The sequence below is a fragment of the Echiichthys vipera genome (genome assembly GCF_963691815.1).
Source record: "Echiichthys vipera genome assembly, chromosome: 7".
Lineage (NCBI taxonomy): Eukaryota > Metazoa > Chordata > Actinopteri > Perciformes > Trachinidae > Echiichthys > Echiichthys vipera.
In genome coordinates this window covers 19,109,940-19,135,277 of record NC_139832.1, presented here as the reverse complement: position 1 = coordinate 19,135,277, position 25,338 = coordinate 19,109,940, and the positions used below count along the sequence as shown (strand labels likewise).

General features: G+C 40.4%; 1 long non-coding RNA gene across 1 annotated transcript in view; it reads left to right on the top strand.

The window, feature by feature from the left end:
• Window positions 1-25,338, top strand: part of LOC310949536 — a 117,176-nt gene that overhangs the window by 80,280 nt on the left and 11,558 nt on the right. The window contains exon 2 of the long non-coding RNA XR_014593277.1: window positions 21,355-21,415. This is a non-coding gene — a long non-coding RNA (uncharacterized lncRNA). The remainder of the gene's footprint in view (window positions 1-21,354; window positions 21,416-25,338) is intronic.

Below are 25,338 nucleotides of genomic sequence, written 5' to 3'. Positions count from 1 at the left end.
AGTGGACCTGACCCAATGGAAAACCAACCAAACACACAAACTAAGTTTCAAGGTGTTCTTTTTCAATGATTGAAAGGTGCCATTGAACTTGTTAACCTCTCAGTTCCATCAACATATATGTACTGTAGAAAGCAATACAGGGCCGTAGAAGACAGGATGGTGTGGTGAAGCATCAGACAGGCCTACAAAGCATAGCACTCCACCTGTCTGCCAGGTTGCTACATCCATCTCTGCATGGGGCAATACACACTGACTGACTGACTGACTGACTGACTGGATGGTATTATTACTTGAGTTTGCAAAGTGTTTTATGTTTTATGTCAGCCGGTCTCTCTTTCTGACATATTGTGTGTCTTTGTCATCCTGTTGCCCTGTTGCATGCAAATGTGGGCCAAGGTATGTGTTGGTTATCTTCTTCTGGAAAAGCAGTGCCCTTGTTGCTTCATATAGCCCGGCTCTAGTGACCGGCCATTGATAAGGCTAATGTCTCCCGATAGCTACCAAGCTTTCAAGTCCCGTCACAAAACAGCCGGCTCCCTTTTATGTTGTTTTCCCAAGTCAAGGACAGACAGGCCTCCCTACAGGACCAAGCTGGCTAATCAGTAATCACTAACTTGCTGAGTCTAGCAGTCCAGCTCAGATGGGCTGCTATTTCACCTTTTCTTCGTCATCTTATTCCTTTGCTGCCTCTACTACTTCCTGTCCTTCTCCTTCTTCTTCTTCTACACCCTATTCTTTTTCCTTTTCTTCTTCTTAGACTCTAGCTTCCCTGGAGTCTAAAGCATTTGATGATGCTTTATTTGTCATGGTGGGTAAAATGGACGGGCCAACATGTCTTTCTTTCTTCTTCTACTCACTTCTCTATTCTACGTGGTGCATCCCTCTCTGCCCCCCCTCATTCTCTGTTGTTTCTTTGCTCATCTTCTCTTCCGTCATTCGCACACAGCCGCAGAACAAATGCCACCCCCTTAGCCTGCTAATGATTTAGGATACAGAAGGGGGGATCAGGAGGTCTGGAGCCATAACTGTGCCACAGACACATGGCGTTATATTAAAACATTAGTACCACTATATGACTTTATTTAGGACTTGCCAAAGAAAATTGATTAGGTGACCGAGATGGAACAAAAGAGGAGTCATCCCCAGCCACCCTAACTGGGCTTCTCCTTTGAGAGCCAACAGCAGCAGTTCCTCTCCAAACTTTTGCTGAGAAGCGATCTGGCCATGTTTGGCCTCTTGTTCAAAGACACGCCCTCCCCTGTCCCTCTGTCTAGTCCCGCAGTCTATAGAGTCAGTTTAATTAGCTCTACATACTGTAGTTTGTAGTCTTTGCCTGCATAACATGTTGTACTGTGTGAATTAATTTATTTGTTAGCCTTTAAATGTATTTCCCAAATGTATTGGGTTCCAATCCAATCCATCCAGCCGGCTGAAACAAAATCATTGCAGGTACTGTATAGCTTCTCATCCTCTCTCTCTCTCTCTCTCTCTCTCTCTCGCTCTTTCTCGATAATGATTTTTAGAGGCTAAATATTCATAGATTACTGATATGGCAGCTGATATAGTGAATTTTTGAGCTGGAATATAAATACACATTTTCTTGGTGGATTGTGGACCAATCTAGGTCAAACTAAATTCAAACCCTCAAACACTTTACCTCAGTGCTCAATTAGTTATTTCAATGATATCTCAATTGTAAAGAAGACCTCCAAGCTAATGCATACTTACTACGCTAATGATGGATCGGAAGCGTGTAACAACATTTTTCACAAACACTAGATATCAAACAAAAGCCAGAGACATTATCATGTTTGGTTACTGTGATCTGTATTATTAGTAATAATATTGATTACTACATTTCATGAGTAAAGTCAGCTGAATCCTTATGTTAAATTATATAATCAACAAAACTTGAAAACAAAATGAGCCAGTTGCTATTACAGAGTTATATATTTACACAGCTTACTGTCTATCTTTTCAGTAGTGAGGGTTCGCAGGTTGACCTCACTGCTAACCAATGAACTAGTTCACCAGCTGTCCCAGATGCATTCTGGGTAGAGGAAATTACCTCAGTAATGAGGAACGTGTTATCGGTTCTGTCCAGGACATCCTTCATACAATAATGTCACCCAACAGCCTGACTGGGAGATAAAGGTGGTGCTGCGGACACACAGAGAGGACAGTGGACAGTTTGCAGACATAGGTTTGGAAAGCACCACCACCATCGTTTTCTATACTTTATATTATATAATTATTTGGTTTATTTGAAGTGAGGGTGAAGATACAATGGGTGTACTTGTAAATGTCTCAGTATTGACAATGTTCAAACAGAGCCATGTGCAGAGATGTACAAGCACGTACTATGGCTGGGTTCAAATGTATCTGAAATTTCAACTGGATTTTGAGAAAATCCGCAGTATGTGGTTTCAATTCTCCAGTCAAAAAAAACACTAAACCACTGCAGTAGAAGAGGGTGCAACAAGATAACCTCTAACAGCAGGGCTGGACTGCGAACAAAAAATGACCCTAGCATTTTCGTCATGGCAGCCCACCATGATTATTTAGATTTTAGAAGATTTTATTCCTGTTGCGCGCCTATGGACAGAGATCAGCTGATTATGAAGTTGAAATGATGAATTATCTAAACAAGGTTTCCTCATTTTACAACGAAACCTAAATACATCTAGCGTGGCAAAATCGAAATTGCACGCAGGGCAGCATGGCCCAGGCTAAAATACATCTGCTGGTGTAGCTAAACAGGCCAGATAAGGAGGAAATTACTCTGCGTGTGCGTGTGCGTGTGCGTGTGCGCGTGCGCGTGCGTGTGCGTGTGGGTCTGCTGGTGCATTGGACATTTACCTGTTTTTCAGGGGCATATTTTACAGCTCATTCCCCACATTCTATGAATAAATGTGGACAGACAGCGTTGATGTGACCCAACAGTCTGACTTTTTTCTGACGCCATTGCCCGGTATGCCCGATGGCCTGTCCATGCCTGTCTAACAGTGAAAAACTATGTGGAAAACTGAATGGAAATATGACATTTCTGTTTGTTTCATCTCTCATACCCCACTCTTGTTCTCTCTGTTTATAAAACCACAAATGAATATAAGACATGAGTGACCACAGTTTGGCAGTAGAGAACAGCAGACACAGACAGACCTGGCTTCCCGGATAGGACAGGCAAGGCTGTGCTGTCATTGTAACAAGGGAGCTGTAGAGACAGAACTGCACTACCTTACACAATTATAGGAATATTAGGGAGGAATTATTTTCAAAAAATTGAAAATAATTTATCTGATTTCCAAAGTTACCCCTCCCTCTTGGATAAAAAAAATAAAAGAATGTGCTGCTAAATATGTCTCTTCCTATAAATAAAAGAGGCAACCAGTAGAATGTACTTGTATGAAGTATTCTGATGATCACTGTAACCACCACCATCTCCTGTTTATGTTATTTCATTTTATTTAATCTATTTTATTCAGTTATATAATACTGTATAGTTATTCACCTTAATTCTTGTGTCAATTGAATTTATTGTATTTTGTAATTGCGTTTTGGCAACACATTTCAAATGCAATAAAGCCCTGTGAATTTAATTTAATTGACAGAGAATTAGCTAGCTGGCGCATCACGCAATTCTCCTTGCCCCGGGGAGGGAGCGGGGGGCTTCCAGAGCCTTACACAACAGTGTGGATAGACAGCAACCTCTTAGAGCCCTACTATGTGAAATATTAATAATGGATCTCACTCAAAAGTATCTCACGTACAAAGTTTCTGTACCTCTTTCAATACCTCCCAATCTATCTTAACAAATTGTTCTTCACTAACCTAGACCAACAACTCAACGCCTTTATCTGGCAAAATTAACCATCCCGTATAAAAAAACATATTCTTCAAATCCCTAAACCTGAAGGTGGACTAGCACTCCCTAATTTCCGCCACTACTTCTGAGCTTGCAACATTAATAAGCTTTTATATTGGCTCCGCGGTGAAGTTGCAGATGCCTGTCCGTCCTGGGCTCATACTGAGAAAATATCTTCCTCCTGCTCTTTGCACTCTAGGATTTGCTCACAGCTCCCCATAACTGCCCACAAGGTCTCATCCAGTCCGGTTGTTGTTAATGCCATTAAAATTTGGATCCAGTTCAGGAAGCAGTACGGCTTGCAAAGGGCCTCGGTCCTTGCCCCAGTTTTGAAAAACCATGCGTTTCTCCCTTCCTGCACCGACCCTGCATTCCGCATTTGGTCAGATAAGGGCCTCAAAACTCTTAAGGACCTGTATGACGAAGGGGTTTTTGTGCCCTTTAGATCCATATCAGACAAATACAGTCTGCCTAATAGCCGCTTTTTTCAGTACCTTCAAATGAGACATTTTATCCAAAAGCAATTCCCACATTTTCCAAACCGCCCCCCTGAAGCTGAGATGGCCCTATTCCTGTCTCTCAACGTACAACACAAACCACTAATATATGTCATAGTCCCCAATGCCTCGCCTAAAAATGCATGGGAAAAGGATTTGGGGGTAGACATCACTAATGACCAGTGGAGGGACATCCCCCCTTTATTTATTTATTTTTATCTTACTTTATCTTACGTTATGTTACATGTTATTGTTGTTTTTAGGTTGTTTTTTTATTGTGACTGTGCCTGACATGGGCTGTTGGGAGGGATAGCGGGATTCATGTTGGGATTTTCTGTTTTTTTCACCTGCAAAAAGCAATAAAAAAAATGTGGGGGAAAAAAAGTATCTCAAGTATCTCATTGAGCAATGATGACTGATCATGCATCAACTCAAATCTGGTTTGGTTGGTGCACTTCAATGTACTTTAACTCAGTGGTTTCCAACTTGACCCACCAAGGGGTTGCTAGATAAATCTGAGGGGGGGGTCAAAAGATTTCTTCAAATTATTCTCCTCTCCTTTCGCTATCTCAGCTATCTACAGGGCACCATCACTGCATCTGGGGCTTAGCGCAAGACTAAGCCCCAGATGCAGTGATGGTGCCCTGGTGCCCTGGTGCCTAAGATAGTTGTGATTATTTTAAAGACATACATACAAGTCAAATTGTTTTTCCCCTATCCCAGAATGTTAACCTATGTAGCCAGAGGTCTGGCAATGCAGGACTAGTGACAAGGCATGACTACTTTTTTTAAGGGGTCCAAAATGTTAGGAACCTCTGCTTTACGTTATAATGAATCAGAGTCAGAATAAGTAAGGACATGCCAGCAAATACCTGTGCTAACTCTTCATCAACCTTGTTTTGAAAAGGGTGAGTAAGTGTTGTGTTGATGGCAACACTATATTCCTTAAGATTATTTTCCTTAAGATTATTTTCTTAGATCTTTAGCTGGACTCAACTGTAATTTAAATTTCAGAAACATATGCAGGACACATTAAGATCTTCCAGACACTGCATGTGTGTTGTTGTGAGTGTGTACATTGTAATAAGTTATGCACATACATGCACATTCTTTAGTAGGTTCTTGTGGCCCATTCTGCCCTGCCATCATCCTCTGCCGCCTCGTCTTCTACTGCCTCTACAGCTGGGTAACAAGACCCAAATCGCACCTGGTACACCAGTAGCTTGTTTCGTGCCGTTTGTGAGTCAGACACTGCCATCGGTAGCCAGGAAGCCCAGAAGTGAGGTGTGGGCCTTCATGAGGCTATACTGGGGTGAGCATCAGTTCAGGAAAGGAAATACAGAACTGAAGGGGCAGCTTAATGAAATGTATTTCTTTTAATGTATTTCCCAACAATTAAAGATGTCAAAATCAAGTTTTTAACCTTGTTGATGTGCCTTTATGGTAGTTTTTTATATGTTGTGAGACAAATTAACAAAATAAGCGGTCAACGCAATGCATTTCTGCCTTGAAACTGCAGCGTACCAATGACACACTCTAAGGAACAAATCCCATCAACTTGTGGCTGGGGGCATTCCATAGCGTACCAATGGAAGTGGTGGTGGGCGGGGCTTGAGGCCAGATCCAGAATTTCTTAATGATGCTCCTTTTTAAAAAAAACAAAACATTTGTCGTGGGCAAACCATATTAAACAAAATATTAATCAAAGCAGAGCCTTTTTACATCATTTTAACTGTGTCTGGAGGAAGAAAGAAAAAAATGTAAATGTTAACTTAAATATGGAATGCACATTTTTGACAGAAAATCTTAATATGATACAGGGGTAACAGGGAACATCCCAGTCTGCCTATCATGTATTAGAGCTTAGTGATTCAATATCCAGCCTGGCCAGTGATGCTGTTCAGACACTGCACCTTGGCCGTCCGCGCGCATGCGCGCATGTGTTTCTATGGATAAAAAGAAGGGGGAAAGATATGTTGTATTGTGCATGCTGTAGGCAGGTAGCGGTTAGTGTGTGCATGAAGATGGATGGGAACACCAGGCTTTGGGAAGCAGGAATGTCAGACAGACAGACATTAAAGACATATGATATGAAACTCTGCTGTGCTTCACCCTTCTCCCCACCTGCCCCCATGATATTAACTGCAGCCCTGCCAGGAACCCACATTCCCAAGAGCTCTGAAGTAAAGAAACACCAGGAACAGGCGTGTCACCCATGAAATACATGTTAACTGATGACTAGTTGTTCTTCCCTTTCAAAGATTTCACACAGTTCTTTTACAGGCTTGCTTGCATGAAAATGGAAGGTTTCACTGATTCTTGATACAAACAGGAAGTACTAATAGATAAATAAAGCATTGATGAGTTATATCTCAACCGGTTGTTTTGAATTACAGAAAGTGTCCCCTCGTATGCTTACAAGTGCTTGTTAGCAGATATATTCAGGTCTGAAAAATAGTAAAAGGGATTTTTTTCTCTTTTTTTTTTCTTTGAAGGGTTTCATGTTCCTTATTTAAAGCACTTTATTTACACTGATAGTGCCCACCTTTCCCTGCAATGGTTGATGTGGAGTGGTCATGCCACTGCAAACACTGATGTGAAAGAGATCCAACGGAAATAACACCAGCCGTCCCTCCTCTATTCTCTCTCCACCCCAGCTGATAAGATTAGGCCACCGTATGCCTTTGTCAACTCCGCTTCTAATTGTTAAGCTCCAGTCTCATGCTTTGGAGGATCTAGTTTTTGTTTATGAAGGAGGGTTCATTTTCAACACAGACGTGGCTGAAGTTTGAGATTGCCGATGTCCTCTGTGTTTTTGTTTTTGCCTTTTGGCTTTTACACATGTTGATTTTAACACACAATAGATTTGAAACTACAATCATCAACCACACCCAAAAGCTTTTAAATGGAATGAATTACCGACTTTTCAGTCTGGGTTTCTTAAGAACCATAACCTCAAAAATTCCCTTCACACATGTCCCGGTCCATCATGCATAAATAAGTTCATATGAATGAAAATCAGGTTTCATTTTGAGTAATTCCATACAGAATAAATTATGTAGTAAATTCCCCCCACCTACTTTGCTGTAGCCCCCAATAATTTCATTAGTAGCAGCAGCCTTTGATACTCTGTAGGTTTCTTTTTCATATATATGTACATAAGTAGAGAGTTTGCAGAATCAGGGTTGTATTCAAGCTATGTAGATGCTGTCTTTTTATTTAAACCATAAAGGTTAGGGATAATGGGGTTTTGCTCTTAAATGCCCAGAAAGTGAAAACACAAGGTGTGACCTGACAGTTACCAGGACATGAAAGTATGCACAGTAATCTAAAGTCAAAAAACAGTAAGAAAGAAAAAAAAAAAAAGCTACAGTTCAAATGACCTGCTTTAATTTTCAAAGTGTGAAGTTGTAGGAATGCTCTGTGTGTGTGTAAAAGACGAAGGTATTTTTCCCACGATTAAATTGATTGTGATGCTAAAATGTATCAAACCTTTCCGCATGGTGTAATCTCAGGTTCCTCTTAGCTTTCATTCTTGCTTTAAATTTGTTCAATTTCACACTTCAACACCTCAACTTAGTCTACTCCTCATCTTCCACTGGTCTGAATGAACACATCCTGGACTCTGCTCTGAGTTGTTGTTTTGCCGACTGGTTGATCTGTGGTTAACTTGTTCACAGCTGGTATAAACACACACACACACACACACACAGAAAGTCATAAAGAACTTACAAAACAATATGAGAGTGGGCAGTGTGAGCTGTTGTGACATTATTTCATTAAGATGAATTGCAGGCATGAACTCAGCACTGAGTTCACATTTTGCACATGTATAACTCGACAAACTTAACTCTCTCATTGTTATTATTTAATGATGTGAAACACATTCTTAAGCCATATAAAGAATGATTCCAGAAACCTAACTTACTCCATCCCGTGTCTGTAAGTGTGACTGATAGCAGAACAGCTGTTTCCTGGGGGCTGCACCACTGTCTCTATCATGAGTGCTGCCGGTGGCCGTGCTGCCCTTGTCCTTGTCCAGCTGCCTGCCTTGCTCTGCCTGCCTTGTTTCTGTTAGGCAGAAACACTTAGTACCTGCCACTCATAGAGGGCGCTAGTCAGGCTGGCTGACTGCAGCTGCTGAGAGGAAAAAAGAGGAAAGTGCTTACTGCTGCTGTGAGCTATAGAGGCAAGCAGGGAATACAGTGAATTTGCATGCATGCATTCAGTTCTCAGTTTATAAGTATGCCTAATTAAAGCAAATACTGTCTAATACAGCGGTCCTGCAATAAATCCTACCTTCATGAAGTTTGTATTATTTAGCCTTCCCCTACTTGATATTGATAAAATCTACGTCTTCCTGGTTGATCTCATGACTCATACGTTGTACAAATAAAAAAAAATTGGAAGGAAGCAAGGAAACAAATAGATCACAAAGTGAAATAATATTTTAAGAGAGTGCAGATTTTAGAGTGCAGTTGAAGATGGTACGGTATATATGGCTCTCTGAGTACAGTTTACAATCAGTTTCAGTTTGTTAGGTACACCTAGCTAAAACCAACTCAGTCTAAAACAGCAGTTCTGCAGTAAATCCTAGCTTCAAGAAGGTTATAATGTTCAGTTTTTGTTGAAACTGTTTTCAAGGTTGTAGTTTTAGGTGCATGTTGTGCATGATGTGTGTTTCTATTAATTTGACCCCATTTATATCAAGAAAGGGCAATTTATCTCCCAGGAATCTAAACGAAAAACTTTTCCATGTTATTTCACTTTTTTAAATATAGAATATATTTATATGAACCAGAGTCAAAGCACACCTTATGACTTACTGGGATATTAGTGGACAGTGTCATGCCCTTTGTTTCTAGTTAGAACTATGTAATAGTTAAAGCAACCAGTGGCTGTGCACATGATGCAGCAGAAAAGTAGTGAACCAACATGCTGAGTCAAAGCGAAAGCTGTTCCAAGCCTGCAGCCTGCCGCTAGCCACACCTTCCACTTCACCTTTTGTGTCACGTCCTTCTCTGCCAAACCCGAAGAAACATCCTGTTTGGTGCCGATTGGAGGCTATCAATGCATCATTATGTCAGCGTACTCTGTTTGACACAGTTTATTCACCATCGCTCTGCTGGCCCACCCTTTTGAGTCACAGCAGTAGCTGTTCTCACAATTCAAACTGTGACTAAATGAAAGCAATTCATTTTTTTGAATTGCTTATCAATGTTAAGGGTGATATTAAATTTTCTCAGGAAAGCAAAATTTACTAAGGTTTGGAAAGAGCGTGTGACCTACCTCAAGAGAGTTAGGTGATGTATTGTTTCTGGATCAGGGTTCACTAAAGGTACAATAGAGTTAGTCTTCTGACATATTGGCTTCTGTTAATCAGTGATACCGCCTTCCCCCTTTCATGTACAGTAAATTGCCCATGAACAGGGGCAACACAGATTCCAAAGAATCTTTCCATCATTCCAAGCATGGCAATTATCAACCAATCACATGGGAATCAGTCCCGCTCTTGTCATGTGGACTTATTTTGCCCGACAACAGTTAAAGTTTAGTTAGATCCCTCTGGGAGAGAAGGAGAGTTCTTCACATGGAGCTCTATCACAGGACCTTTTTCAAGTGGCTAAATGAAGAGAAAAACAGGCAAAGACCTCAATCTAAAATAGAGAACGGCAGTGGAATGTTTTGAGGCACAGTGAGGTGACGTAGGAATTAGCTGTAATCAGTGAAACACTTGGAGAATGCTGCTGCTTTGCTTTGTGCCAGAGAGTTGATCACTGTTGGAATAATACAAATGGAAAAGTTTTTTTTTTTTAATAAAGTGATTCTTCACAACCTTAGTGTCAGAGTCAGTTGATTATTTAAGCTATAGTATGCAACTTTCGGACATTAAAATAACAATAAATACATGTCATTCCTTTACCTCAGCCATAACATAACCATAACACCATTTACAGTATATGTACGATACATAAAGATTTAGTTGGATACTCCACTAGCTAACCAGTTCTTGTGAGAGTCTGTATCAAGATAAAAATGAGGTTTGTAAATGAGCCGTTTCTTCATCTGATCTGCTTTTCACTTCATTTCTTTTGGCTATGTTTACATGCTTTGAGCTTTCAAGCTATATTTTTGATGTTGAATACAGGAATGTCTCACAATCCCATATGGGTTGGGCGAAAATATTTGACACAACACAGAAATAAAAAAAAACTTTAAAAAAAAACTCAAATATAGCTCTTTTAATTTTATTTTTTTTAGTGAAATGAAAACAGCACATATAATGTTGAAACCTGGTGCAGGAACACAACTGTGTGAGAAGAGGCTGGTACCAACAAAACACTGCCTATCTTGAGATAATTCTGTACATTTGTGTTGCTGTAGTCGAAAGTAACATTTTATTTAACCACTCCCTGCAGCATCAGCTGATTGTGGCCATTTTGGTTTGTCTCTCTGAACTTCCCTTTTTAATTTAGCTTTCTCCACACTTCCCTTCGCGATCATGAATGAGTGGAATTTGAAAGTAGAGCAACAGTATGAACAAACCTCTGGTCCATTCATCATTGTGACACTCCGCCTCACTCAATGCAGTAGAGTTATATGGGTGCTATAAAAACCCTATATGGGCGGATATCTCTTTTGAACTTTCTGAGTCTTATCATTCAGATATAAAATAAACTTTTGTCACAACACATAATGTCTCAATTCTTTTGACCTTAAATAAACCAAAGATTTAATAACCTGTTAGATAAGAAATCATTGTGGGGTACTTGCTTCAGGTTGTATTTTGAGAACAAAACAGTCATACTTATATGTATGCATGACTGTATGAGCAGACATGTTTGTCCATCCATATCTCCATGCCTTTTATATCAGTGAGCTCCTTTTATGATAGGCTGATTCTGTGGATAAAACGCAAAGCACGCTCCCAAAAGGGACCAAGTCCCAGGTGTTTTAGACACCATAGTGCCTTCTCACTCTTATTTGCGTACACAGATGTTTAAGCTTCCACCTTCTGTAAACATACTGCAGTTCTGTAAAATCCCCCAAGCCTTACTCTAAACCATGCAAGCTAACATTTCATCCAAATGTGTGTTTAAGCGTGCTGTTTTTTTGACTGGCACATTTGACACTCTCTTTTGCATAGTGCAGATTTAGCAATTTTGTCTAGGGAGCATATCTTTGTGCGTGTGTTTGTGTGTGTGTGTATGTGCATGTGCGCTTGTGTGTTTGGAGGCTGGTGGAGGTTATGAATGAGCTACAGCTGCATGACCCACAATGGTCAGCATGGACAGCTGATTAATGAAGTGGAAATTATTAAAATAAACTGCTCGGTGATGCAGATAAATAATGCGTCTGGCCTCCATATCTCTCCATCAATATTTTCCTCACACATCTGGCTTTACAAAGATGCGCCCCCTGTTGATGCAACGGACACAAATATTTAAAACACCAAAAGGTCATCAAGTGCATCTTAGCAGGAACTGTCCCACGCGATTATGAATTGATACTAGTTTTGCATAATTTTGAATGAAACAAGCTTTTGCTTAAGACAAGAACAGATATGTGAGCAATGTAGGGGAGTGGTGATAGCGACAGATGGACAGAAATGGGGAGGTGACAAAGAGAGAGGGACAGAGCTGGTGATGGATAGACAGACGGAGAGAGAAAGAGAGAGAAAGAAGAAGAAGGGAAGTTATGAAGACAAAGACATCAGTCACGTTTAGGGGGTTTTCCCTCCTCCCCTTTGCGAGTGGACCTTGATCCAAGCCACACAGACTCTACTGTGTCATGGTGTGTGTGGCCCTGTGTCTGTGTGGGCCTGCAAGTGGTGACTGGACAAATCATGACTCAGCATAAATAGAGCATAGAGTAGAATAGAGCACAGCTCTATTGTTGCAGCAGGTTTCTTTGGCCCCACATTAGCCCCATTCAGAACACAATAGATGTGACTCTTCATTGAACATCCCGGAGCGGAACTTTTCTTCCTCTGAAGTATCACTTCTACCAGACATTTATAAGAAACCTGTGTGGGAATTTCTTTAAATACACGTTATCACTGCATATTACACAACCTTGAAAGTGAGCCTAACTTTTGGTGAACATCAGCCGCAAGTGCAGTTAAGACCACAAAGGTTTTATAAGAACTAGATACCAAATCCTAAAAGGACGCCTATTCAGTTCAATGAGAATTACGCCCGGCGTAATTCTCATTGAACTGAATAGGCCAAAAAAAATTACTAGGTTTCCACGTTTACTTCTGTGGTATGCGGCCCAGTGAATATCTCCAGTATTTTTTTCCACTGACTCATAGATTTTAGATTGGGGTGACGTCACAAGTTTTAAATCGCCTTTCTCGGCTCAAGGAAAGTTTTAGAAATATAAAAGCTCACAAAAATCGCAATAGAAAGAATCATAATTGACCTTGTTTGCAGTTCAAGGTGACCTGTCGACAGTTTTACAGACGTCTCTTTTACAATGGTGGCCTATGAGGCAAATCATTTTTTTGGCCGTAGGGAGATTTTTAATTGCAAATTCAACTTTTCATTTTTCAGAGAAAGAATGCATTACATCTTCTTCCAGAAGTGGCAAAATCTCACTTTTGCCAAATCTTGTGTTTGTTGATAATGAATCACTTCTTAAGAAATTAAACTTAATTTCTCAACAACTCTTTCAGCAATTTAAAATATTTCAAACAGGCTCCGCAAGTAAACCGCAGTAGCAACTGATTCCTCCCAACAAATAGCGTCAGTTCACCTGTTCAGTACTGTTAAAAGTAGGTTGACTTCCTTCTGAGCTGTTAAGTGGGCAAATCAGCTTGGAAATGTGTTTCAAGTAGGTCAGCAGAGGTGGTCTTCAACAAAGTTGACCTCATGTCATTTAACAAATACGAACATACGTACACATTCAAACATGTACTGTATGTGTGTGTAATTTGCATGCATGTGTGTGCTTTCCTGCAACCCTTTGTGTGTTTGTGTGTGTCAAACACTTGCACTTGCAGTTCCTGTTTGGGGAGGTCCACTGGTTCTGGCAAACAGTGTCTGGTCTTATCTCTCGTGGTTTATGTTCCTAGCGAGCCGGGGGCACAAGCAGCCCTTTGTGGCCAAGAGGTGGCTGGTCTCGCTCCAATCCTATCCATGCAGCTGTTCACCACTGTTGGACATATCCATGTGTGTGCATGTCTTTGTGTGTGTGGATACATGTGTATATGTGTGTCTGTGTGTACGTATGTCTTCACTTGTAAGTTTGCCTGCATGCGATGATACACGTGTGTATGTATTATGTGCGCATGTTTCTGAGAGTGTATGCATTTGTGTGTATGTGTATGTGTATGTGTGTGTGTGTGTGCTTTATAGTGCAATATTGCCACAAGAGAGCCTTCAATGCCTCTTTTTATTTTATTTGGAGATTTACACCTCTCAAAGTCTACCGTTACATTTTAATTTTCTCTAAATTACTGTAAATGGTCAGACTGCAGGATGGCAAAAGGCAAACCTTAACTCATGCCAGAGTGTGTTCAGTAGGATCTGTAAGTCCGAACTCCAGCCCAATATGTCGTCAACCCATGGGTCTCTTTCTCGCCTCTCGATGTCTGCCTCTCTCCACCTGAACCCTGACACCACCGATCCCCTCAGTGGAGGTTCACTGGTCGGTAACACAAAGTGTATTGTCCGTGTGACCCATTAAGAACTCTTAAAAGGAGCCATCGGCAAAGCCTGCACAAAGCCACGTGCTGTGTTGGCAGTTGAGTGTGGACAGGGCAAGAATGTGGCCCCCAGACTCGGCTTCTGGTTATTCAGTGTGTTAGAGAGAGAGACCGAGAGAGAGAAAGAGGGAAAGGGCGAGAGAGTAGCATGAGGCATTAATGATATTTTGAAACAGAAAAATAACCTTTGATCAGAGCATTCCTCAGATTTCATTAAGTATAAGTCGACTATCATTTCATTAGATTTCAGCAGCGCGCTTTCCAATAAAGTGATGTCAATAATTCTATAATCTTTCTTAAATTTTCAGGTGAGGGCGGGATACATTGATTGTAAAATAGAGGCAGTTGTCACAGAGATGATATCATGCCACCCCCTTTCTCTCTCTCCCCCTTTCCTATCTACCTTTATTATCATAAAGGCAAAAAAGACCAAAAATAATCTTTAAAAGCAAGATCTTTTATCAGCCAATTTAATCATTATATCAGTTGTTAATTAATACTAGGGGGTGACAATTTATATTTCTGCCAATATCTGTTTCTCTCTACCCCCATACTTGAAGAAAAATACAACACACAGCATAGCTTACCAGCCGGTAGCATGCCACTAAAGACACAGGGTAACGTTAGTTTACCAGTAGCCTGCAGCTGCGCTTTTTGAGACACCAAGGCCACTGCCAGCCACTGTTTTTGTAAATTCTGTCTTTTTCCTTGTATTTATTTAATATCTACAAGTGCAAATATATACACTGAAGATCAATATTAGAGAACAAAGTATTAATACTTGATTTATTCTGTAATACTGTTTGGACATGACCGTAATTTACGAGATGAACGTCATGCTGTACTGAAGAACACTTTTGTAGGGTCATTTTGTTATAGACAATAAATTATTTGATATACAATCTGACTTATTTTTGGAGTCAGTGAAGTCGCCCCCTGCTGGCCATTAGAAAGAATGCAGGTTTAAGGCACTTTCGCATTGGCTTCAATTTTCAGGCCTGGAAGCTACGTCCATTTTTTTTTTTTGTACAGTCCATGGTTATATTTAAGCGTAAAATTCTTTATGGGGGCCAAAGTTAGAATGGTAAGCACTATCGCAGTTACCCTAAGTGATACAGTTAAGAGCCAACAACAGCATGATAGCATTAACATAACAAATGTATCCTTGCTTTTCAAGGCTGTTCATTATTTTGCAAAAAATTAACAACAAGTCTAGTTTTGTATCAAGCGAATGGATTTTGAGAACCTCCTAACTTAATTACTTGGACATTCAACGGAGGCAAGTTTCACTCCTTAAACTTTAGCATGCAGTATATTTGACCTCCACAGATATGAGATGGCATGTCTAAAAAGGTATTACCTATGAAAGACCTGACATAAAACGAGATGATGAAACAATGGGAGAACAAGACTTTCGTGTTTTCTCTAAGTCGTCTTCTTTGGCTTGGCATCCAGTTGTGTTTACATCCGTTAGCACCTGTTGCCAAAAACATAAATTGTTTCAGTTGAGACTGCAAAAGGTGTAACCAGTAGCCAAACATAAGACAATTTTAAGTGAGAAGAGTCACAAGCTCAAGTACACTATGGGAAACGCATGTCGAGTAACAGTGCAACGGTGCAGGACAGTCCTGGTACTCTCTCCACTTCTTTGTACCAATTTGCGCAATTACGCATTCTTTTGTGCTAGGTATGAAAACAATACCTATTTGGGAGTCTTTGACTAGTAAAAACATGCTGCTTCCATTGCAGCCGCCACCATCCATCGTGTTCCCTCGCAATTGAAATGCACAGTCTGAGTCGACCTTTCACCTTCACAGCCGTGTCACTTCCTCTCTCCAGCGGTGTCTCACTCCAGGTGGAGGGGGTAGACAGGTCACAAAGGTTAGCGGGTTGAGCTGTCAGCACAGGTTTCACATCTTGAGTGGAACATTTGAACGACTGGGGTGGGACGCACAGAGACTTCAGGTCACCTTGTGAGGTCACAGCAGATCTGATGTATTACTATTAGCCATGTTCTTTTACTCCGTCACTTTTTCTCTACTTCTTCACTTTGTCTCCCAAGGCTTTCTCCCTGTCATTCTTCACATAAGAGTAGTTGCTCTCTGTACCATTGGGCCTCTACTTACAGCCATTCATATTCATATGCAGAGATCATTAGTACAACTCTTTCCCAGAGTGTCTTCTTCATCAAACAGTATCAGTATGATCAGCTTAATAGTGGCCCATGTTAAGAAGTCTTTTTGTTATTATGTTGAGTGAAGTCCCATCACCAAGCTGTAAGCAATGTGGATTCTTTATCTGGGTTTTGGTTGAGTCTCACATTAAAAGTATTTATTCTGACTTGTTCAGCAATGTGGTTGATAAAGTAAATAGAAAATATGAAGAATTTTGCTATTGACTCTAGCTAATTTCATCACTGCACCCAACAGCACACTGTTCTAGACTCTATCTCGCTTACATCCAATCATGGAACATCAGTAATCATCCATTGTTAGAAGTAGTAAAAATGTTTTTAGCACTTGCACTAGTAGTATTCCTATACTTTGGCTACTTTTGTTGGCTCTGTTTTCAGACATATATTCGTCCTCCTCAAACTAGCACTCACAAACAACTTAAATGCCCATGTCCTCTCCTTGACCACACATACACACACAAGCCTGGTCTTGCATTCTTCCTAAAGGTAAAACTACATGCTACGTAAGATAAGGCATTATTGCAACGCAATTGTCCACGAGCCATCCCAAACATGTAACGTGTATTTCATTATGACAGATAAAAAAATTAATCAAAATCAAAATGTTTGGATGTTGTTGATATACAGTATATGAATAAATATCACCTTGAATTAATTGCTGTACCGTAGCAGTCCTCGTGAATGCCTCCTTTTTTGTTTTTTTATTGCAATGTTAAACATAACGTAACCTATCTGATCCGTCTCTATCGTTTTGTTTGACGAAATGTGTCAGTCGCTTTTTGAACATTGCTTGTTGTTACGGTAAACGCTAAAATTTATAGTGGCTTCTGTGGATTGATGATAACGCAACGGTCATTTTCCTCATATGCAAAGTACTTTCATACAAGACTCATGGTTTTTTATAAACAAGTCAGGGGGATTTGCTATCTTCCACGTGGGGTTTGTTAGGCCATGTAAGTTCCACTTCTTCGTGACCTCCTACTTCTGAATGCAAGTATGACTGGAACAATCGCTATACAACAATTCACCATGACAGCTCCAAGTGTCCGACTAGGACTGAGAGGAGCACACGGCTAATTCACCGGTGTTGGCGTCCTGTTGACAACTTGTGTAAACACAAAGCTAAATGAGGGTGTTAAACGATATACTGTATGGTTACAAAGGTAAGAAGTTAGACTTAAGTTTAACACCATTAAATTAACTCTAAACATTAAACCATTTATGGTATTTGTAGGTTAAACAGAAAGTTTGATAGAATTTAGCCAAAAACTTTCCGACTGGTGACACAGATCTGTGAGGGAATGTCTACACAAACACGATGATGGAGGTTTGGTTCCCAGTCTGCCCCGTTAGAAGAGGCTCCTCCTCCACCAGGCAGTCTTGCGGTCATCTCTGTAGCACTTGTACTTTTGACCACGTCCACTCGGTTTAACCTCCTACGCCTATTGCTGTATATCAGGCGGCTCAACCCCAAACACAACACATTTTCGTCTTTAACTGTGTAACACTGTTTAAAGTAGCCGGCTAGATCACTTCAGGTCAGTGGAAACTGCTCGCGTTCTGACACCTGGAAGTGTTTTGCCACAATACAAACATTCTGAAATGCCCTATACTGCCCCCATTATTTCCGTAAGAGTCACAGCACTGAAACTTTGGTGCCTCAGTGTTTCCGGTGCCTCAAAAAAATAGGCCCTGTCTTGTTTTTTTCATTTTAGAATCGAAAGGTATCGCAAGTATCGGTTCTTGTGACATCCCTAGTTTGCAGAGATCCAAAGAGGGAGGAGGTCATGGTGGATGGATGGGTAAAGAAAACAGACTTTCACCCATAAGACTGTGGTTTGTGTCCTGTGTAAAACCAAGTCAATGTTGTTATTTTCCAAACGTAGCCTTATTTTAAGTCACATACATACCAATTTTAATGTAAACTACAATATTTTCCTAAACCTTACCAAGTAATTTTGTTGCCTAAACCTAACCAAGTAGTTTGTAGCTTTTCACAACGTAATAAGCTAACATTTAAAATATGGACAGCTACTTTTACAGTGTGCATTTTGTAAACAACTGTTCTCATTTTACTGCAGGGTTCACTGGTTCTGGGTGGGGACATGTCAAAAGACGGGTTTGAATAGATAGAACTTGAATCTTTTTATCAGCTCCTCACATTCAGTTTCTTAGTTTAAATGTAAAGTCAAAAAAGGAATACAGTCTCTCTTTTCTCTCTCAGAACAAATGATACTAACCTGCTAAAACAGGACAGGAATCTGTGGCTTTGTCCTAATAAGAGCCTGCAGCTCTTCCCCTCATTCTCCTTTCTCTTGTTCTCACTCACCTCTTTTCTTCTTAGTGATCTATTATTTATTCTTTATCTTCCGATATCTGTGAGGATCTGAAATATCTCTGTCAACATTGTTTGATTGTGTGTTTTCATGCATTTATAAGTCGGTGTGTGTGCTGACATCTGTGAAGGAACCTCTGCCTGGTCATGCTAGCAATCAGGACAAAGAGAGAGGGTGAATTCTTAACAGGCGTCAAATAAACCATTTCACAAAGGGGAGTAGGGAGGACACTGAAGTTTGTCAATCAACTGATTTTTCCGAGTTAACCTTGGGTTGAAAAGATAGGTGAACCTCCTTGAACAAATGCAGAGGAGACCAAAGAGTTGACAGAAAGTTACTTGCGGTCTTTACTTGGGTGGCGACACAACGGGCTGTTTGCTTAGGCTTTGGACTGACTCACAAATCAAAGAATGTGTCAGAATGGAGAGATTAGGGAGCCAGAATAGGTCTGGGATTCTACCTGCACTCTTGTCTCTTTGTTGTCACCCACCTGGATGAACATCGCAGGACTCATGCGCACACACCCAAAGAGATGCACACACAACAGAGAAACTTTCTAATACCCTTAAAATGCAGCTGTTTATTTCTGCCTCAGAAGTGAGGATGCCCAGGAAAGGCTGTTTCAAGCACTAATGAGTGTTGCGTTTTTCGCAGTGGGAGATTCCCTTCGGCTGCACTCAGTGTGGCCCGTCCCAGCATCTGCTGTCATCTCAGGACACAACACAGACCTTAAAGCTTAATGGAGAGGGAGAGTGAGGGAAACACACAAAAATAATGACAGTTTTAAAAAAAAAAAAAAAAAGGGGGGGGGGGGGGGTTGCTTACCTTGCATGGGAGCCTGATTCTCGCGATATCATGTATCAAGTCCTCATACATAAACGACAGAATTGGGCCATTGCCAATTACTCCTAAAACAACATGAGGCTGTTCTATTTAACATTGTGAAACAACACGGTGGTAGTTCGACTGCAGTCATGTGACTTTTACTTGCTGACTGTTGTATTTAGCATTGTTAAACAGCAAAATACTTGGTTAGGGGTAGAAAGAGATCATGGATTGGCTTAAAATCACGGACATAACAACATCACTGACTAACCATTAAATAAATGCACCGTTGACGTTGGTTTCACACGGGACTGCTGGTCTGCTGGGTGAAAATCCTGTGTTTGTTGTAAACCAACCACCAACCAAACGGTTATTTCGAGTTACTTCCTTGATTGCTCCCGCGTTAATTACTATGGCCACTAGAGGTCGCCGCCTAACAACAAACATAAATATGGGTCTTTAAATCCGCTTCACAATATAAGGACGTTTTTTGGGTGAGGATGGTCTGTATCATGAGATCACTCAAGAATCGCAGAATCACAAGATGACACGAAAATTATTTTGTCAGACTTCAAGCAAAGTAATGCGTTTGTGTCCTAGCTACCATGCTTCAGACCGATCAGCATCCTGTGAGCTACTGGCATCTGCGACTGAGCTTGAGGTGTATGAGACAAAGCAGAGAGGCAAATGTTCATTCATAACAACATTGGTGGCTCCTATATAGGTTAGCGTAGATGCTGCAATAGAATCAATTATATCAGAAGTTATATCTGGAGAGAATTTCTTCATTGAAAGAAGAGCGACACTGAACCTTTCTTCTTCAAACTGGCAGCAGCAAGAGTTGGTGGACTGATACACCTCTACCCTTTTCCAAACAGTTTCCAATGACAGCTTCTCAGATGTTTGTGTAACAACAAATCATCGTAACTGATGTGCACTGCCAGGAGCTCAGGTTTCAAAGACAAAGCTGGATAATGGAAGATGTTTAAAAAGCCACCTCAGACAATGCAGGATCTTAAGTCCTGGATGTGTTGCTCATCATTTATCTGATCCAATTTCCTGACTTCTGAAGATTGAGGGATCTAATTCAAACCTGTAACCCCACTGTATTCACTCTCTTTGAAAAAAGCTAATATGTGTTTTGACAACTTCAACAATTTCGCTGGCTTTCATGCTACAGCTTCCCCGCCTCCCGCCTCCCGCACTTCATCGCTGCTTCCCTCATCTCCCGCTCCCTGTGTTCCCTCTAGGTGAACTGAACCTTGTCTAACTGTTAAATGAAGCTCCGCAGGAACTCGGAAGACAAAGGGGTGGGGCATTACCTTTCGGAAGTGAAGCTAGCTCTCTGACCACCGTGGTGAAAGGCCCTTAGGCTTCACTGCATTGCTCTCATAAGACGATCTCTATGGGGAAAGCAGGAGATTACATCTGATAGGAAGGAGACTTAGTATTAAGTCAATTGGCTCCTTTGTGGAATAATCCGCTCTTCTCATCCAAGTCATTGTGATGAGTGCTAAGGCCTCAAGTGTGCTGAGAGGAGAAAAAAAAAACATTACAGACTTATGTATTAACTCAGCTAGTGTTTTCGTGTTACATGAAACCAATATTTTGAGATTTAGTTTCATGTGATGAGGCACACTTTTGCAGTATTGTGATTTCATTGAGGAATTTTTTTAAAAAGTTTTTTGTACAGCCCAGTGCTGGGAATGTCAAACTGTAATGATACTCTCTGCATGACACAGTGTCATAAAGTGTCCAACATCAAAGATTTCTTTTCACAAAAATCAGAATGTGTCAGAGCTGATTTTATATGTCAGTTAACAGGGATTTCCAATTTGCTGTCCTATCAAAATTATGACAACTTACTGTTCAGTGCGTGTGTGATCTTTGAAATGACTTCATGCTTGACTGCATATTGTGTCTTCCAGGAATGGGATCGGTGAATATCGGTGGGATATGCTCAGGACGAGTCTCAGGAGGTGAACTCAGGTAAGATGAACAACTTTTTTCCCCCTTCTGAACTCATTGGATCTGGAGATTCATGTGAGCAACTACTAGTCTGTGTTTTAATTTGCTGGCTCTCATAGTCTGCATTATTATATTCTTAACGGCTCACAAGCTGAAAAGACACAATATGTCAAATGGCCCTGGGTTCTGTGTAAGAAAATGTATATTGCGTGTCTTGAAACATTACATGGCTCTGTAACAGAGATACAGATGATACAGTGCTGAGGAAATCATCAATTAGATGTTTTGGAAATGCCTCCAGGAGACTGTATAGATTGTGTTAGTGAATACCCCTGCCTATCCCCAGACGCCATCTCTGTTAACAATAGATCACTGCTCGGCTTGGAGTTTTGTTTTGATTGAAACCAGTCTTGCTGGCTTGTCTGTCTGCGCAGGAGCCCGAAAAGCTTTCTTTTTCCTGCTTATAGTCTTTTTCTGTCATGGTTGTTTCTGAAAAAAAAACGTTACAAGGGAGTAGTGGAAATTTTTGCTCATTTCACTCTAACTGATCTTACTTAAGAAATGAAACTTAATGTAGCTGGGATTAGCCTGCCAACAGTTGTGCTGATGTTGACATTTGTTTCACAATCACATAGTTGAGTAGTTACTTGACTGATGTCATATTGGTCTGGTTTACCCGGTTCATGGCTGGTTGTTGTTTATTCCTAAGTTTGCTGCAGGTGTATACATCCCTGATAATGGGAAATAAAAGTAGCTTTTAGTGAGGTAAAGGTCAGCAGAGAGTCTATTATTGACCTTTTACGGCCTTTTTCAGTATCACAATGATATGATACCACTACTGTGTCTTTCTCTGCCATCGAAACCCCACAAGCATGGATTCCTGTAAATGTTAGCTTTAGGTGGTTTCTCTGCTTCTATCATTTAGCACACAATGACTGATTTGCTTTTTAAATTGCTAATCAAATTTATTTTGCTGTCAGATGTTAAAATAGTGTTCTTCTCAAACGCGTTTTTAGACGTGAGGTTCATGAGAATGTACTTCGTTTTGACTTTCTAATGATAAGAAGCACTCATCACATGTCACATTTATATTACAAAATTAAATATATAAATCAAAATAAATTACTATGGCCCGACTGATATGATATTGTTTTAAACTGATGCCGATTTAAGAGGAAGAATATTCACCAAGTCAACTTTTGAGCTGGAATGAAAATAGTCCTTGTGGATCGTGAACCAATATGATTCTTCAAAAGTACTCCGAAGGCTGCTTTCTTAAACAAATAAAGAATATTTAACATTATTATACATTTTACAATCAATGTATTACATTTTCAAGCAATTCGAGAAATGAGCACAGAGAAAATAAAGAATAAATATGAATAAAAGAAATAACTAAGTAGCACTGTATGTTTTCGTTTAAATAAATAATTAAAAAAAGACAAAAGTATTAGCTGCATTACACCTTTTTCTAAATCACCCTAAGCAACGCTTTCTGCATAATATGTTTTGTAAAAAAGGTTTTCATATCGGAATACATATATGCCGTTACCGGCGTTATTCTGGTATGTTTGTGCTAATATCAGCTGATTGGTTGACGTCTGGCTCTAAAAATAACTCAGTAAAAATAACCCCCCTTCACAATACAACAATCGCAACAAACAGCTTAATGGTATTTCTCTTTTAATTTTACCTCCTCTGAGAAAATAACCAATAAACAGTGAAAACCAATTATATGGCACTATCATCTCTCCTGGAAGCTGGTCTCCTCATAGTGAGTCAGGTAGTGCGAGAGGCAATTGGCAAGGCAGAGATAGCAACAAATTAAATTGCAATACACACCACCGTCACACTGTAACTGCGGAGTATGAGGAAGAGAAAGCACAACAATCAGAAAGAGAAAAGTCAGAAAGTGAGACTGTTTAATGTTCTTCAAACATGACACAACCCCAGTATTTCCATATGCAATCTTCAGGGTATTGATAAATCTTATATTCGGGCCAATACAGTAAATGCTTTGGCAGTCAACTATAATTTGATTTAATAATACCAAATAACTAGATGGCACTGAAATGATGAATTGATTTGCATACACTTTGGATTGGCTGGTGTTATTCCCTTATGAGCTGCAGTAGCATTTCTCTACAGATGTTGGCACATGCAGGGTTGGTTGTGTTTCATCAGACACAAAATGATTGGGTTGATACATAGTCAATAAAAGACCAGCTAACTTTTCATAAAGGTGCACCTTCACTTGAAAAGAGTTGATTATCATCACTCCCTTCACACGCCACCTCACCATACAAGTTCTCAACGCTAATTGGACGAATTTTGCCAGAAAAAAAATGAATACAGTCTAGTCCAGCGTGATAGAGCCTTCCTGGGTCAAGTGGCTGATCTCAGGGTGACTCGACACTTTTGACATGTGGTTGGCTGTTCAGCAACAGAACACTTGTGTTCACAACGTTTGCCTGTTAGGATTAGCGCTGTGCAGCTGCTCTGCTCCTTACAGCTTACCAAAACCAGGACTATAAAGACAGAGGTGCAGCTCACTTCTTTGCACCACCTTCCACTCATTCAATTACTCTCACACGCATATCAATTCATAAACATTAGCTGTGTTTCCTTGTCATGCAAAGTATTAACTTCTGAAATGTTGCAAAAAAGAAACGTGAAAAAGGCTTCAAATACATCAAATAACAGCTGCGAAAGTGACGCTGGTATTGTTGTCACCTTACAAGTGTGTGTGTGTGTGTGTGTGTGTGTGTGTGTGTGTGTGTGTGTGTGTGTGTGTGTGTGTGTGTGTGTGTGTGTGTGTGTGTGTGTGTGTGTGTGTGTGTGTGTGTGTGTGAGTGTGATCATGGCAAAATGTGGTCCTAGAGACACCTAGCCTGGAAACCAGACAAATCAGCCAAACTCATGTTTCATTTGTTCTGGCAGATACATCTGGGCCCTCTCCTTTTCAGGGATTATTGGCCCTGTTTCATGCCTTTCCGAGACGAAGACAAATTAATACATTATCTGGAAAGACGTGGATAATGGCAACACTTGATCCGTCATATGAGTTAAAGAAGCCTTACTCAACAATCAGAACATTAATATAGCAAACAAATATTTGCAATGTAAATATATAGTGGAGTAATGGCATCCTGAGCAGAGAATAAAGTGCTTTTTCCTCTGTGTGTGTTGTCATCTGGGTACATGTAGCCAGGGAAAAAACGGTATTTCACGTATTGGGGAATGGTTTTTGAGAGCTGTGTGGAGGCAATCCCAGCCCACTTTTTTTTAGTATTTCTAGTAGAGCTCCTTTACATGTTTGCTACTCATTGGGCTAATTTATTTTCATTTCCATAAAGCTTTTCTAATTCAATACTTCAAAAATGTGCATAAAATATATGAATGGAAACACAAGGGGTTTTATGCAGATGAATTGTAAGAATGAGTGGATTCTACAGATTATGTCCCCTTCTTCTAAACATTATTACTAAAATTGCGAAGCTGATGTACAATATACTGTAGTGACAGAATTGCATCAGGTTGGACAATCATTTAAACTCAGATGACTATCAAGATATTAAATAGCTATCTAAATTGAATTAAACCCTACTTATTTATTGGTCACAGTTTTGACTCACTTACTGTAGGTATGATCAATGAGTTCCTGTCTTCTGGGATAGGCCCGTGTTTTCCTTCATGTTCATGTTCTAGAGCCAAACAGAGGAAACATCTGCTTTACTGCTGTTCTAACTGCTCCAGATCTACACACACACACACACACACACACACACACACACACACACACACACACACAGGCTGGCCTAGTGGTTGGGTCTGCCAGAGGAAGAGTGTTACTACACAAAGCACACATGCATTGATACTTTTGCACAGCAACACACACAGATGCTGCCTGTCTTCGTCTCATCCTCATCCTGTCTCAACCACTG